The sequence below is a fragment of the Aptenodytes patagonicus genome, chromosome 3 (assembly GCF_965638725.1).
Source record: "Aptenodytes patagonicus chromosome 3, bAptPat1.pri.cur, whole genome shotgun sequence".
NCBI classification, from domain to species: Eukaryota; Metazoa; Chordata; class Aves; order Sphenisciformes; family Spheniscidae; genus Aptenodytes; species Aptenodytes patagonicus.
The window spans coordinates 92,919,153-92,934,904 of NC_134951.1; positions in this window are offsets into that span (position 1 = coordinate 92,919,153).

The window sequence follows — 15,752 nt, forward strand, 5'->3', positions numbered from 1 at the left end:
GAGAAATTCAATCAATAGTTTTGCTTTTGGAAGTGAGAATTATGAATCCATACTTTTGCCCTGGATAGAAGATTAATGAAGTTAAATGGACAAAAGCCAGAAAACGAAATAAACCACCAGGCCTGTAGGCTATAAAGAAGCTTGGTAGAATCACTGAAATCAGAAAGAAAACTCTGTTTATAGTTCACAAAGCGTGTTAAGAAATTGCTTAGAACGACATTAATGTGGTAGTGGTATCATTACCTGTCATATAACCCCTCCAAGAGATTTCTGCTTCTGTGGATTTTTTTCACTGAAATCTAAACCCAGGGAAACATGTAATGATTAATATAGTTTTCTTGCTGCTGGCAACATTATTACTGTATTATCCTCCAAATAGTAGGAGATTTTTGCTTAATGGGATAGCTTCTAGCCAGTTGCTTAACTTGACTTAGCAGAAGAGTGTACTCACCTAGGGCCAGTCTCCCAGCTTGTATCTAGCGAGGCACGGGTGTGAGGAGAGGGTCTTGCTGGCTTAGTAGAAGTTACTCTGAATCTGGTGTTCAAGTTTAGAGACAGGATAGAGGTAGGTGGTCTGGTGCCTCTCCAGGATCAGATTTGAGAAATGGGCTCAGAGAGGTTAGGAAAGGAAAAGAACCAAAAATACATCAGATGCAGATGCTTTTATGGAGTAAACCCCAAAGTCTTATACTTGGGAACAGTCTGAAAGTAGGTATCTAAGAAAGGAAATGCTCTTCTATCTCTACATGCAACTGAACTGCAATAGTCTGTTTTAGAAGTGGTAAAGGCATTTCATTCTTTCCATTACATGAAATAACCCCCCTGATATATCTGTACCTTCTGTAAAGGATTCTAGTATTAGTTGGAGTGATCCATAATGAGAAACTCTCATTCAAGTCTTTGTTTCAGGCAGGCTGTGGGACAAAAGGATTAGGCAGGGAGAACAGACTTTCAGATGAAATCTTAGCGGGATCTTCTCATTTTAGGCTTGATGAGGAACTAACTGTCCAATGCTAATCTCGAGACCAAACAAGTAGCAACAGAGAAGTTACTAACCTACTCAATGTTGTTATGTCTATCTAGGTCCTATAAGATGGAAATGCCTAGTGCCCGTTAGCTCTGATTTTTATTTTGGGGCAATTCTCTAAAACATCGCTGAATTCTGATGACAACAGTCTTGGCGGTGTACTCCGAATCTCACTGAAAAAAAAAAAGGAATCTGGAGGACTTTAAATAGCTCTCAGTAGTCCCTTCAAAGAAATAAAATGCCTGGGTTGTCATGAGTAAGGACAATAGTTTTTCTTGTCTTTATTGTTAGTATTGGTATTATTTTCGGCACTAAGAATATTATAAATATGCAGTTATATTGGTTTATACATTAGATTAACCAGAATTTAGCCAACAATAACACTTCTCTGCTTTTAAAATTAAAAATTGTATCAATATTGTATGACCTTTGCAGCACCTTAAGCAATTGACTCTTTGAACTTCTTTGAAATTTGTCTTCTGAAAGAGGTTTTTCTGTGTTTCTGTCTAATTTATTTAACATCTCTTTAGAGTACCTTCCGTTCCTCTCCTACCCTCTGAAGTTGTATCCAGCTGTCATGGTTTAACCTCAGCCGGCAACTAAGCACTACACAGCCACTTGCTCACTCTCCCCCCACTGCCGGTGGGGTGGGGGAGAGAATCGGAAGAGTAAAAGTGAGAAAACTTGTGGGTTGAGATAAAAACAGTTTAATAATTGAAATAAAATAACAATAATAATAACAGAATATACAAAGCAAGTGATGCACAATGCAATTGCTCACCACCCGCTGACCCATGCCCAGCCAGTACCTGAGCAGCGGCCCCCCCCGGCCAGCTTTCCCCCAGTTCGTATACTGAGCATGACGTCACATGGTATGGAATGTCCCTGTGGCCAGTTTGGGTCAGCTGTCCTGGCTGTGTCCCCTCCCAGCTCCTTGTGCACCTCCAGCCTTCTCAGTCGGTAGAGCATGGGAAGCTGACAAGTCCTTGACTAGTGTAAGCACTACCTAGGAACAACTAAAACATCGGTGTGTTATCAACATTATTCTCATCCTAAATCCAAACCACAGCACTGTGCCAGCTACTAGGAAGAAAAGTAACTCTATCCCAGCCGAAACCAAGACACCAGCAGATTCGTCTGTGCTGATGACATACTTCCCTGGAATCTTTCCATCTCGAACCAGGTAAGATACATTGATTTCTCTTCTCCTAAAATAAATAATATGGTAATTCAGTGTGATACGTATTTTGGCCCTGTCAATATGAGTAACAGGTTCTTAGCTCTATTCATGATTAGAGCATTTATTTATAATGGGATAAGATATTCCTGCAGGAGCGGGAAACTGTTTTGAAAACATCTCAAATATTTAGCTTTGACAGAAAGTCATATCATGAAAAATCAGGGCAATACTATATCAACATAAGCTATTACGTAGCAAGTATTTGCTGTTCAATACATTAAACATTCACTTTGTTCTACTAGTTGTCAAACAGCTAAAACATTTTCAAGTATATGTAGCATGAGCTTTTATAAATAAATTGAAATTAAGTAGATCACACAGGTTCTGGCATTGTGGTTTTCCAAACAATGTGGATACATCAAATTCCTGAATGAAGTATACATTCACAAGAGTAGCACATGAGCCTGTAACAATGGTACGCATGAGGAAATGTTCACTCATCTGTATTTCATGCCCAAAGGTAATAGTGGCCTTTCAGATCCATACCATCTCTTAAACTGCTACACAATTTGCTCATTGCAGAATTAGATATAGTAACAGAGATTTCAGTCAAACCATCTTGCTCTGCAGAACTTTTGGGGCAGCTTATTAAAAATAACCAACAATATCAAGTAAATCCACTTTTATCTCAGTTCACTGAAGAAAACCTGTTATTTTATTTCCTTGTCAAAAGGATTTCTTTATGTAATTGGTTTAGATGCCATTCCTTTTTTTATCTGTCCTCTTAATTTTTAAAGAGGTTCATCTAATAGGCATGACTGTAGGGAACTTGATGCTTCCAGGTGAATTACCTTCTTCAGGGAAGAAATGATGGATGAATTCCATGTCCACTCTGTCTGTAGTAGTAGATCTTCCTGCAAAGTCATCTTGTCTCACATTCTGTTTTTCACCACAAAATTTACTTCCTTCAAATGTGAATAACCCATCCTAGTTTTATGAACCGCAACTCTTCTCTTTCCCTGCCCTCCCTCTCCTTGAAAACATACTTATCCATATTTGGTTTAAGGTCAACTGTGGTTATACTTTTGAGGGTCTTCAGTGGCAATAAATAATTTTCTAATTAGATGTCTGGAAGAACCCCATAAAAATAGAGTAAAATACTTTTATTTTGAAGTTTATCTTCTAATTGGGGAAAAATCCTTAAACTTATTACTGTGTGTTAGAATTCAACAAGAAAATTTCACCCAACCATCTAACTTATTATAATGCATTTCATGCAATTTTTTTTGTCACAAAATAGGATAGGTGAACCCTTAGGGAGAATGGGTATGCAATCCTCAAAAAATATATTGTGATATATCCTATGATTGGAGTGTTGGGATGGAGGGACACAGGCTCTTTAGGAAAGAGGGGCAGGGGAGACGAGGAGGGGATGTTGCCCTCTATGTCAATGACCAGCTGGAGTGCATGGAGCTTTGCCTGGGGATGGATGAGGAGCCGACCGAGAGCTTGTGGGTCAGGATTAAAGGGAAGGCAGGGACAGGTGACATTACGGTGGGCGTCTGCTACAGGCCACCTGACCAGGAAGACCGAGCGGATGAGGCCCTCTATAAACAGATAGGAGCAGCCTCATGCTCACAAGCCCTGGTCCTCATGGGGGACTTCAGCCACCCCAACATCTGTTGGAGGGACAACACGGCAGGGCATAAGCAATCCGGGAGGTTCCTGGAATGCGTCGATGATAACTTCCCTCTCCAAGTGGTAGAGGAGCCAACGAGGAGAGGTGCTATGCTGGACCTTGTTCTCACCAACAAGGAGGGGCTGGTGGGGAATGTGAAGCTCAAGGGCAGCCTGGGCTGCAGTGACCACGAAATGGTGGAATTCAAGATCCTGAGGGCACCGAGGAGGACGCACAGCAAGCTCACTACCCTGGACTTCAGGAGAGCAGACTTTGGTCTCTTCAGGGATCTGCTAGTTAGTGTCATGGGACAAAGCCCTGGAGGGAAGAGGGCCCCAAGAAAGCTGGGTAATATTCAAGGATCACCTCCTCCAAGCTCAGGAGCGATGCATCCCAACAAAGAGGAAGTCAGGCAAAAACGCCAGGAGGCCTGCGTGGATGAACAAGGAGCTCCTGGACAAACTCCAACACAAAAAGGAAGCCTACAGAGGGTGGAAGCAAGGACAGGTAGCCTGGGAGGAATACAGAGACATTGTCCGAGCAGCCAGGGATCAGGTTAGGAAAGCTAAAGCCCTGATAGAATTAAATCTGGCCAGGGACATCAAGGGCAACAAGAAAAGATTCTATCGGTACGTCGGGGATAAAAGGAAGACGAGGGAAAATGTGGGCCCTCTCTGGAACAAAAAAGGAGACCTGGTTACCTGGGACACGGAGAAGGCGAGATACTCAATGACTTTTTTGCCTCAGTCTTCACTGGCAAGTGCTCGAGCCTCACGGCCCAAGCCGCAGAAGGCAAAGGTGGGGACTGGGAGAATGAAGAGCCGCCCACTGTGGGAGAAGATCAGGTTTGAGACCATCTAAGGCACCTGAAGGTGCACAAACCCATGGGACCCAATGAGATCCATCTGTGGGTCCTGAAGGAACTGGCAGATGAAGTTGCTAAGCCACTATCCATCGTATTTGAGAAGTCATGGCAGTCCAGAGAAGTTCCCACTGACTGGAAAAGGGGAAACATAACCCCCATTTTTAAAAAGGGGGAAAAGGAAGACCCGGGGAACTACAGGCCAGTCAGTCTCGCTTCTGTGCCTGGGAAGACCGTGGAGCAGATCCTCCTGGAAGCTCTGCTAAGGCACATGGAGGACAGGGAGGTGATTTGAGACAGCCAGCATGGCTTCACCAAGGGCAAGTCCTGCCTGACTAACCTAGTGGCCTTCTATGATGGAGCGACTACATCAGTGGACACGGGAAGGGCTACAGATGTGTAGTGCAAGGTCCTGCACCTGGGTCGGGTATTGATACCCTGGTATCAATACAGGCTGGGGGATGAAGGGATTGAGAGCAGCCCTGCCGAGAAGGACTTGGGGGTACTGGTGGATGAAAAGCTGGACATGAGCCAGCAATGTGCGCTCGCAGCCCAGAAGGCCAACCGTATCCTGGGCTGCATCAAAAGAAGCGTGGCCAGCAGGTCAAGGGAGGTGATTCTGCCCCTCTACTCTGCTCTGGTGAGACCCCACCTGGAGTACTGCCTCCAGCTCTGGAGCCCTCAGCATCAGAAAGACACGGACCTGTTGGAGAGGGTCCAGAGGAAGGCCATGAAAATGATCAGGGGGATGGAACACCTCTGCTATGAAGAAAGGCTGAGAGAGTTGGGGTTGTTCAGCCTAGAGAAGAGAAGGCTTCAGGAAGACCTTATTGCAGCCTATCAGTACTTAAAGGGGGCTTATCAAAAAGATGGTGGCAAACTTTTTAGCAGGGCCTGTTGCGACAGGACAAGGGGGAATGGCTTGAAACTAAAGGGGGGTAGATTTAGACTAGATATAAGGAAGAAATTTTTTACACTGAGGGTGGTGAAGCACTGGAACAGGTTGCCCAGAGAGGGGTGGATGCCCCATCCCTGCAAACCTTCAGGGTCAGGTTGGACGGGGCTCTGAGCAACCTGCTCTAGTTGAAGATGTCCCTGCTTATTGCAGGGGTGTTGGACTAGATGACCTTTAGAGGTCCCTTCCAACCCAAATTATTCTGTGATTCTATATAGAAACATCTGAGAAGGAAAACAAACTTTGTTACGATCACTGCTTTTTATTCATTACCTGCCTCCCTCAAGTTATGTAACTAGTCAAAGAAAGTGGAAAAGAGTTGCAGAAACCTTCTCTTTACAGACTACTGAGGGAAGTGAGATAGGTCTCTGCAGTACTAGAAACCTAGTAAAGGACTGTGCAAAAATGAACTGCAAAACTGAGGAAATTTTTCTAAGATATATATTTTGCATTTTTGCAAATGATGGCTTTGTAAGTAGTCAGTCTGCAATTAAAATATGCATTGATAGAAGAAATTTCCCTTCTTGGTTAGCCCCAAATTACCCAGCTGGCCTCATCAAGGGCTAACGGAATCAACTTTCTATCTATGTGCTGATAGAATGACTTTGGTATTTGCATAATTAAAAAAAAAAGTTATATTCCTTTTGCTTGGTTTCAGCTGTAGATAAAGATGTTGAAGGTATAACATTTACAATGCCCTTTTGTAGTTATACATTATCTGTAAAGGTCAGTGAAAATTATCACATCATCACTATCCTCTTTGCCATTACCAGCATTATGATTTTTGTCATAATCCAGTTGTTTCTAGACAAACTATCTGAGTTAAAATCCCATCATAACAGGCAGTGTGCAGGATTACCGTAACATGAAATCTTTGCTTCTACAACTTATATTTTGCATTACGATAGCATGGCTTAAAGAATGCTGTAAAAACAAGACAAAAACCACTTGAAAAGAATTTCTCCCACAAAAAACAACTTCCTTTGTCATTCAGACCCCTGCCAAGATCCTCAGATCAGCACAGACACATAATTTAAACAAATATAAACTTACTCTCAAGAGAACTCAGGCCATTGAAGTTAAGCACGCCCAAACACCACTGTAACAAGATGTTGAGGATGGGTAAAACAAAGAAAAGGAAGGAATTCATGCAATGAGCTAGTTCTTGTAGAGAACAATTATTTGCACATTTCATATTTATAATATGTAGATTAACCATCTGTCATTTATTTGGCACCAAGGTTTGCATGTAATCTATTTATTTTCTGTGGAAGAGTGACACTACAGTTCTACTAACCTTAATTGCAAGACACAAACATTGACAGGCAGGGATTTATCAAGTGTATAAAATATCTTCAGGGTATCCTGAGGGAATTGCTTACTTTGGCATAGAAATCAGCCAAAATCTTTCCAGTCTAATTTCCTCTTTTTCTGTGATCCACCCTTGCGGTCATGTGAAGTCTGTTAATTTCATAGAATTTTCTGAATTTCTCCTCATGCAAATATTTTTTTATTTTTATTTTTGGTTAAAACACAGTGGAATAACCTTAATTCATTGAGGTACTTATATACACTCATATCCCTGCTAGGTTTCCTTGATGGGAAGACTCCAGGAAAAACAGCAGTAGCAGAAAAAGGAGCATTTAAACTCTGATGGAAGTGATGAGGAGGGAAGGTTATCTATTGGCTGGAAAAATGTTTTGCTCCTCACTTGTAGCTAAAACATTATTTCCAGGAGTGGCTAAAAGACAGAGACAGATAGTGACAACCACTGGGCAGTCACAGCATCTTCTGAGGAGACTGGTGGCATGGGGGAGTGGGATTTAGTTCCTGAATGTGCTGGACTGAAAGCAGACAAGTCCTCGGGCACTTGACTGGCAGCTCAACTCTGCAAGAGCCCTTTACTAGCCTAAATACTAGTCTGTAAAGGACAACCTTTTCATTGTGTATTTTACCTGAAGGTGAACCAATTTCCCTGCAGTGTCATGTTTGCTTATTCTTATTATATTAATAATGCATAATTTTATGACAGCAAAAATTATACAGTGAATGAGGGTAATTTGCTTGCCTTTCAAATTACAGTGTCTATATAACTATGATAAAAAGCTCTTCAGCCAAAGGAATAGTACTGCAAAATTAGACCAACAGAAAAAAATAGGACAGGAGAGTAGAACAGAAAAAAGGGATTTTTGGATAAATATGTTTAATAAAGTAAATTTAATTGTGCTTTTCAATAGGAATGACAGATGGTCAAATCTAGCCAGGAGGGATCGTAAAAAGATAAAAGAGTACGAGCTGCATTGGCAGCTTGAAGTTCTTTGAGCTCAAAGCCTGTGTGCATTCAGCAGTGCAGAAACTCTCCTTATGCGTTAAAGTGAGAAGATGAACTCATCATGCCTGAATTACCCCTGGAAGCAGATGTGTGAACCACAGTGCCCAGCAATGTCTAACTGCCAGCAAAGGCATATTTACATCACTGTTGAAAGCTCTTAGGACCCCTGTTGATAGCAAGTATCCCAAAACAGAGGTAAACTGGTACACTATCCAAGCACCTCATTTTGGGGAGCCATGTGAGCTCCTTGGACACCTCTATGCAATGGGGCAGAACAGACCTGGTTTTTCCACTACCCAGTCCCTGTGTATACTTTGTGTAACAAAAGTGAGATGGCTGATAGGACTGTATGTCTGAGAGCAATATTAACCTGGAATTTCCCACCAGCGCAGGGTCATGGCTGTCTGAGACACAGTCTTACAGGAGACCAATATCAGTGAGCCCAGTGGAGGCTTGCCAGCAGCCAGAAGCTGCCTGTAGCATAGTTTAAAGTTACTCGTTACTAATGTTTGGCATATCTTTTCCATTAGAAAATGCCTTGTTTGTGCATATGCAGCATAGGAGCTGCTACTGAGAGCAACAGACCTCAGATCAGAGCAAGACTTGAAGCAAATGGATACACAGCCCTCTTTCTGGGTCCATTTGTCACAGTTTGCTTCTTTGTCACTGTACTTGCTTTCAGTTCCTAAGTGCCAAGTGCCTATGATTTTCCTACTCTAGCAGGAGTAAATAGTGTCTTCAGTTTACTAGATGTCTATGAGGAATTCGGTAGGATGTTTTCCTTTTCACTACAGTCTGCAGTTTGCAGATGTGCAGTAATGTTAAGGGTTTGAGGAGATGCACATCAACGGACACAGGATAAAGCAATGTTCACTATGTACCATCAGTCATGTACTCTGTATGAGCTAGTACCTCTCAGGAAAGGAGGGATGCTGCTGTTTCTTATATTCTTATGTAAATATTGGGGCAATTTAAATCTGAACATTAATTTTCTACCTAGCCTATAAACCTCTAATGCATCAGAGAAACACTCTATTGTTTTAGTTACTTTAAATATGGATCTGTATTCGAGGAACAGAAATCATAGTAACTGACTGATTGAAGTGTAAGTAACACAGCTTGAATTTTGAACCCAGTATTGCATATGTATAGAATATTGACATTGAACTCTTCATATTCAGTCCACAGATTTTTGGGGAAAAAAAACAAAGGAAAACCGCCTCAGCTAAATGTGAGTATAAAATTAAAGGAAGTTATAAACCTGCCTCACATGAAACAAGAGGTGGGATTTGCCAAATAAGTTATCTGTCGTGACTTACTCAGTTTTAGTTTATATACAGTTTAGTTTACCAGATATGATAAGGACACAAGAGTGATACTTATGCAGACAGCGACTGCGATGTGAAATGATGAAGCCCTCCACACCCACCACTGGTGTAAAGGTCACTTAAATATCATCCACTGAGTTTATTCTGCCGTTTCATGTGAACAAGCAAGTGGAAAAACGATGTTTGTGTGGGAAAAACTTTTTGTAAGAAAGCTGATGGGGAAGCTGACGATTTTCTTTCCAAAAAAAGATGTTTGTGTGTTTCATTGGTAATGGTCTTACGAGCTTTATGCCAAGATGAATCATATTGCCATGACATACACATCAGTGTTTGGGAATGTTAGGTTATGTGATTAAAGGATAAACATGGAGAACGCAAAGACTCCGTGAGGATCAGAGAGCTATGATAGACGGAGGAATGCTAGTAGCCTAATCAAGGAAAATGGGGCACCTCCAAATACAGCATTGGCTTTAGTTCCGCTTGCACAGTATTTCCTCTTGGGGCAAGAAAGGAGTGAACTAGGGACTTTCAAACTAGGTTTCAAAAAGCAGCATATTCATCCTCTAGGACAAATCATTACAGATAAAACATTAAAAAGGAAAAGCCTTGCAAACAGTCATCCTACGTTCTGGATTAATCAGACATTACCTATTGGTTGTGTGGAATCCTGGGAAGTGCAGGTGCATGTTTGTCAGATTTTCAGGTTTTGGCTTTGTATACATGCTTTGAACACAAATGTTTCTTTCATCCTTTGCCTTCTTGGTTGGTACCAGAGTAAGCTGGTATAAACAGATTTTCTCTGGAGAGTGAGGCTTTCTCTAGACTTGTTTGGGATTCCTGTGGTTTTGCATCAGGGAAGCAGGAACACACATGCACACAATATTTATAGTATTGATCCGAAAGACTTTCTGAATATTCTGTGTGCCCACAGTGCTTGCCATATCTCCCTGCATAAGAAGCTTTGAAGTTCATATGTTTCCAAGAACTCACATCTGTCACATTGCACACTGAGCCTTTTCTCCTCATCTCCTGCATGACCAAAGTAAAGACTTTCAGTCACTTGGGGCTGGCAATCAAACTTCAGCATCACAAGTGTGGTATCTGTACGCATCAGATGGCAAAATCTTTGAACATTCAATTTTATTTCCTGACCGTTTGGGAGCATTAAGAACTCTCATGGGGAAAGAAATTGTTGTAGACTAAAAGCAACATATAAAATAAGGGCAAATGCGTAAATGATTTCTTAATTAAATCAAAAAACACTTTCCTACTACATGCCATGGGGAAAGCACTTTCCAATTTAGATGAGCTTTTAAAACATACTGTGACATGTTTAATAAAAAGCAATACTGTATGTTTTATTTTTCAGAATGCTCACTTTTATGAAAGAAGTGCACAGAAGAAAAGGTGGCTTGCTCGTATTTGGAGGGAAATTGAAGCCACACAGGCTTGCTGGCATAACATAAACCAGCGCATTTTATACCAGTAAGACTGGGTTGCTTTTACACATCTGTATAAAGGAGAGTGCTATCTGAGGAAGGAAAAATGATAAATGTGACATGTTTATTGATGTGTTGAGGAGGGAAGGATTTTGTATTTTTGATCTTATCTTGGTTATTGCTGTGTAAAGAGAAAGGGTGAATAAAAAGCTACCCACCCCCACATCCCAACACTGTTATTTTGTGCTCTGTTCCTTTGAAGTGACTATGATACAGCTGTATGATCCTTCAAATAATTGAAATGGTGTCTTTCCATAATGTCTTTGAATGGCACAGGTTTTTGTGAGCCTCTGACAAACATATATGAATTGAAGATAATTAGACAAATCTGTGACTTTTGGAACACTACAGACATTACTTCCTTAGTAGGGAGTAGTTCTGAATACAGGAGAAAAAAACTGAAGAGATCTTGAAGTACGTTTATGTTAAATATGTGGTGGTATACTTGGACTGTCAAAAAGATTTCTGATTTCAAAATGGATTTACTTAGCAGGGGCCTATAGAATGATGTCAGGAGACGTGAAAGGGCTGTTTCCACTTGTTCTGCTTTGCCATCTCTCTCTTTTAACTGCAGTCCCCAGAAGGTTAGTTTGTTTTTGGCTACCAGGCTGCCTTCGAGTCAGCCAGAGCCAGCAGACTGCCTTTCAGTGAAGATTCAGATTGCTCCTCTCTCTGCTTGGCAGGGCTGAGCGCCTCTGGGATGTGGCGAAGGCATTTGTATTTGTTTTACTATACTGGAGGGGGAGGGCACTGAAATAACTCTTCTGAGCCAACGCTCTGTCTTTTCCAAGAATATCAGTGCCCAGAAAGGCTGACAAGCCAAGTAAGGGGAGGAAGGAAGCATCCTCAAATCCGTGTATTTCACAGCGGTACTCAAACTCACACGTGTGTTATGACCCCTGTCCCTGTGGAGATTATAGTCAAGAAGAAAATTAAAGAGTTTTGGAGCAGAATTAGCTTGCCACACAGCAACAGGGGCTGTTTTATTACCAGTTTTAAAGCAACTCTGTAAATTAGTGTGGCATGATGAATGCCCAGGTCCTGAACCTTTATCCACGTGACTTTCAACAATACTTTTCTCCCGCTGTGGTCTGTGGTCCTACAGGACAGCAGGAGTACTAGTACCCACTACTGTCCCACCAATACCTGGTCTGAAAATCTACTGAAAGCGTGAGGCAGCTGTTGGAGGAAGATGACAGGCTACTGATCATAGTAACTGCAAGAGACAAAGTTAATGGTTTAGCAAGGGATTTTCTGAGTCTGGCATTGCAGCAGCTTCTCATAACTAGAAGTGCAGCAATGGTAGCACTAGTGGCATCCCTCCCTAACAGACAAAAGATGTCTTTTGTCTCTTAGTCTGCTTAGCAGACTAAGCAAGGCACAGGCAGCTGTCACCATTGCTTTCCCCATTCTGCTCCCTCTGGATGGCCACTTGGGAGCTAAAGGCTAGAGGTATGCTCCTCCTGAGGTGCCTAATTCTCAGTGATGTCAACATAGAGGACTGTCAATAAAAGTAGAATTCCAAATGGCAGTGAAAATCTACTTCATCTGCAACCCTTGCATCAGGTCAGATCATGACTGTCTCTCTGTACAAAAATCAGCATCACAGTCTGACATTTATCTTCATGTAGGTGTCTGCCTACATCAGCTGACATCAGCTCTCCAAGCATTGTGGAAAGAAATAGGTACTTTTAGGATAAGATTCATCTGACTTACTTTAGACATCCTTTTCAGGATGAAATTGAATCCAAAAGTGCTTGTTTCACTCCAGTGATTATAAAAGGAGTTGGGGTGACTAACTCAGACACAGGTATCTCTGCCTCACCAGATGTGTTCCATCCAATATTGGTGTTATGCTGAGCGACAGCAGGGATCAATGAGACTCTAATGGGAGGGTGGGTGGATTAGAAGTTTTCCTCATCACTTGTTAGGATTGATAAAAAATGGCCAGAAGGAAAATTTGGATTACCATCTCTCTCCCCTCTGGACCTCCAAACCCCTGTTGTTCTCATGCAGAAACCTGTTGTTTTCGCTTCCTGTTACCCTTGGACTCAGTGTAGCTGATGCTAATAACAAAAGCAGAAGAGAAAGCAAGGGAAGCAGGGTATTCAGAGGTGTCAGTCCTGTCATTCCTCAAATGACCATATGCAACATCAAGTTTGGCCCCAGAGATGGGCAGATCAAGAGCTAAGTAATTTTGATCATAACGTCATAGAATCACAGAATGGTTGAGGTTGGAAGGGACCTCTGGAAGTCATCTAGTCCAACTCCTCTGCTCAAGCAGGGTCACCTACAGCCAGTTTCCCAGGACCATGTCCAGATGGCTTTTGAACATCTCCAAGGATGGAGATTCCACCATCTCTCTGGGCAACCTGTGCCAGTGCTCAGTCAACTTCACAGTGGAAAAAATGTTTCCTGATATTCAGACAGAGCCTTCTGTGTTTCAGTTTGTGCCCACTGCCTCTGGTCCTGTCACTGGACACCACTGGAAATAGCCTGTCTCCATCTTCTTTAAACCCTCCCTTCAGATATTTGTAGACGTTGATGAGATCCCACCCCAAACATTCGCTTCTCCAGGCTGACCAGTCCCAGCTCTCTCAGCCTTTCCTCATAGGACAGATGCCTCAGTCCCTTAATCATTTTAGTGGCCTTTCACTGGACTTTCCAGTATGTCCATGTCTCCCTTGTACTGGGGAACCCAGAACGCCTTGATGTCCTCAAGCTTTACAATAATTTATTCTGACGCAGTCTGGGCTTCTGGGTAAGCTACTCAAATTATCTTAATATGATAACAAGTTTTGGTCATTTGCACATAAGCCAGGGGTGCTATTATTTAATAGTTCTATTATTATTCTTTTTATTGTTATTATTATTTTGTTATTAATATTATTATTATGAGGGCTCCAGTGGGAGCACAGTGGGACCCATTCAGTGCAAAACAGCTATAAAACTAGCAGATATCCCAAAGTGTTGTCATCGGCATTGCTCAAAGGATCTTCAGTGAGGAAACTATATGTGACTGGTGCATTCAGTGTTTTACAAGTGTCATAAGAATATTAGAGATCTGTAAGTGCCAATAGCAGTACGCCTAAGATTGAAATGCTGAATAAGCAGAGTAATACTACCCAACTTATCATGTCCAGTAGAACTATATTTGGGTGTTTTGCTGTTAAACAAGTCCTCAGAAGATCAGCCTAGATTGTAGCAAGTGTCATTTGGTTAAACTTAGTGTGAAACACGTGGAGAGATTTTGAGGCTGGAAGGTGAGTGTGGGTTAAAAGCCTGACCATTTGGCTTTTTACGATCACTTTACCTGACAAATAAAAAAGGAGCTGCTGCTACCGCTGGCTGCGGCATTCTGACAATGCCCTTTTTGTCCGTGAAATGACTAGGGAGGGAGGAAAATAAAACCAACTTGCAGTGTCTGCTGCATCTGTGACCTCTGTCACTTTACTCATGGACCTTTGCTGACATTTCTAACAACTTTTGTGCTTGAGAGAAGTGATCCTTCTTTAGACACTCAGATTTTTTTAGGCAAACAAATACATTTGGCTTCCTTATTTTTTCAAATAGACTGGGCTTTTTCTTTTTTATATATAAGAAAGTATATTTTCTGATATACCTGTGGAGCTGAAACGACTTTATGTCATCTCCAACTTGATAGCTCTCCTGATAACACCTTTAATGTAAAGAATGGTGCAATGTCAGCATTTTATATGTTGTAACTATTGTACAAGAGTATTATTATGTACAAGGGTATTTCATAACTCTGTAGGAGTTTTAAGATCCATTAATCCAATAGTTTCTGCATGGTATTATTACAGTGCTATTAACATGTCATGTGGGCACTTCACCAAAAAGTCTACTTTCTTGAAGTTTTTAACAGCTTGTTCTTTATAAACAACTTTGGACACTGCTTGCTAATTAGCTAGCAACATTCAGAGGGTCATCAACAATGAGGTTATTTGTGGCTGGTGTACTGCTGTTATTTACTTATGTAAGGCTGTCACATGAATGGAAATTAATTTGTATTCTTCTGTGACTCAGATACTGCTTTTTGCCATTTGTAAAAAATCTACAAGAAAATGGTTTGCAGTCTTCTCACATAAGCTGTTAGATATCCTGAACTCCAGCATCTGTCTGTTCTAAAGGCGAGTGACACAAAAAGATCTTTTCTGTGCCTTCTTTTTCTGTACTTTTAATGATAATCATATTACCTGCTTAGAAGCGGGCATAAAGCATCCTGAATGGTTGGATCTGCTTCTATCAGGTATTAGTGAATGATCTATTGAAAGCATTTGGGACTACTATTTTAAAAATCTCTTTCAAAATTTCAGAAGACAAACCCTGTTTCTTAGATCTTCCTAAAAATTGTTTATAAGAAAGCCATGTCTTTGCTTGTCCTTTATCAGCTGACTCAGGTAATGACAAACTTGATGTTTCAGTAGACAGATATCTTGATCTATGAAATCATAATTAGATTTTGTGGTTATTGCTCTCTCCTGCACAGAATTGGCACAGTCAGCTTAGGCAAGGGAGGTGAAAAAGAGGCAGAAGAGAAAGTGTAAAAACCTTTTTAAACTTACAAACCTTTGTGCCTGAGTAACTTTACTTATGTCAGCGGCAATGCAGTTGCTTAGACTGTTACAGTATGCCTTGTAATCATTTACTTTTAAATAAATATCTGTAACATCTAACTATAGGCAAAGGTCAAGATTGGACTCAGGATGCAGTAAAATGAGAAATAGTAACTGCAGTCAAAATAATTGCATAATAGTAAATTCCCTTCAGGGTCATTCAGATTTGAGTTGCCATTTATGTCTCAATGCTTTTGAGCTGAAGGAATTTGAACTGTGGACAAGGATTTGCTTTATCTGATAGACATCATATA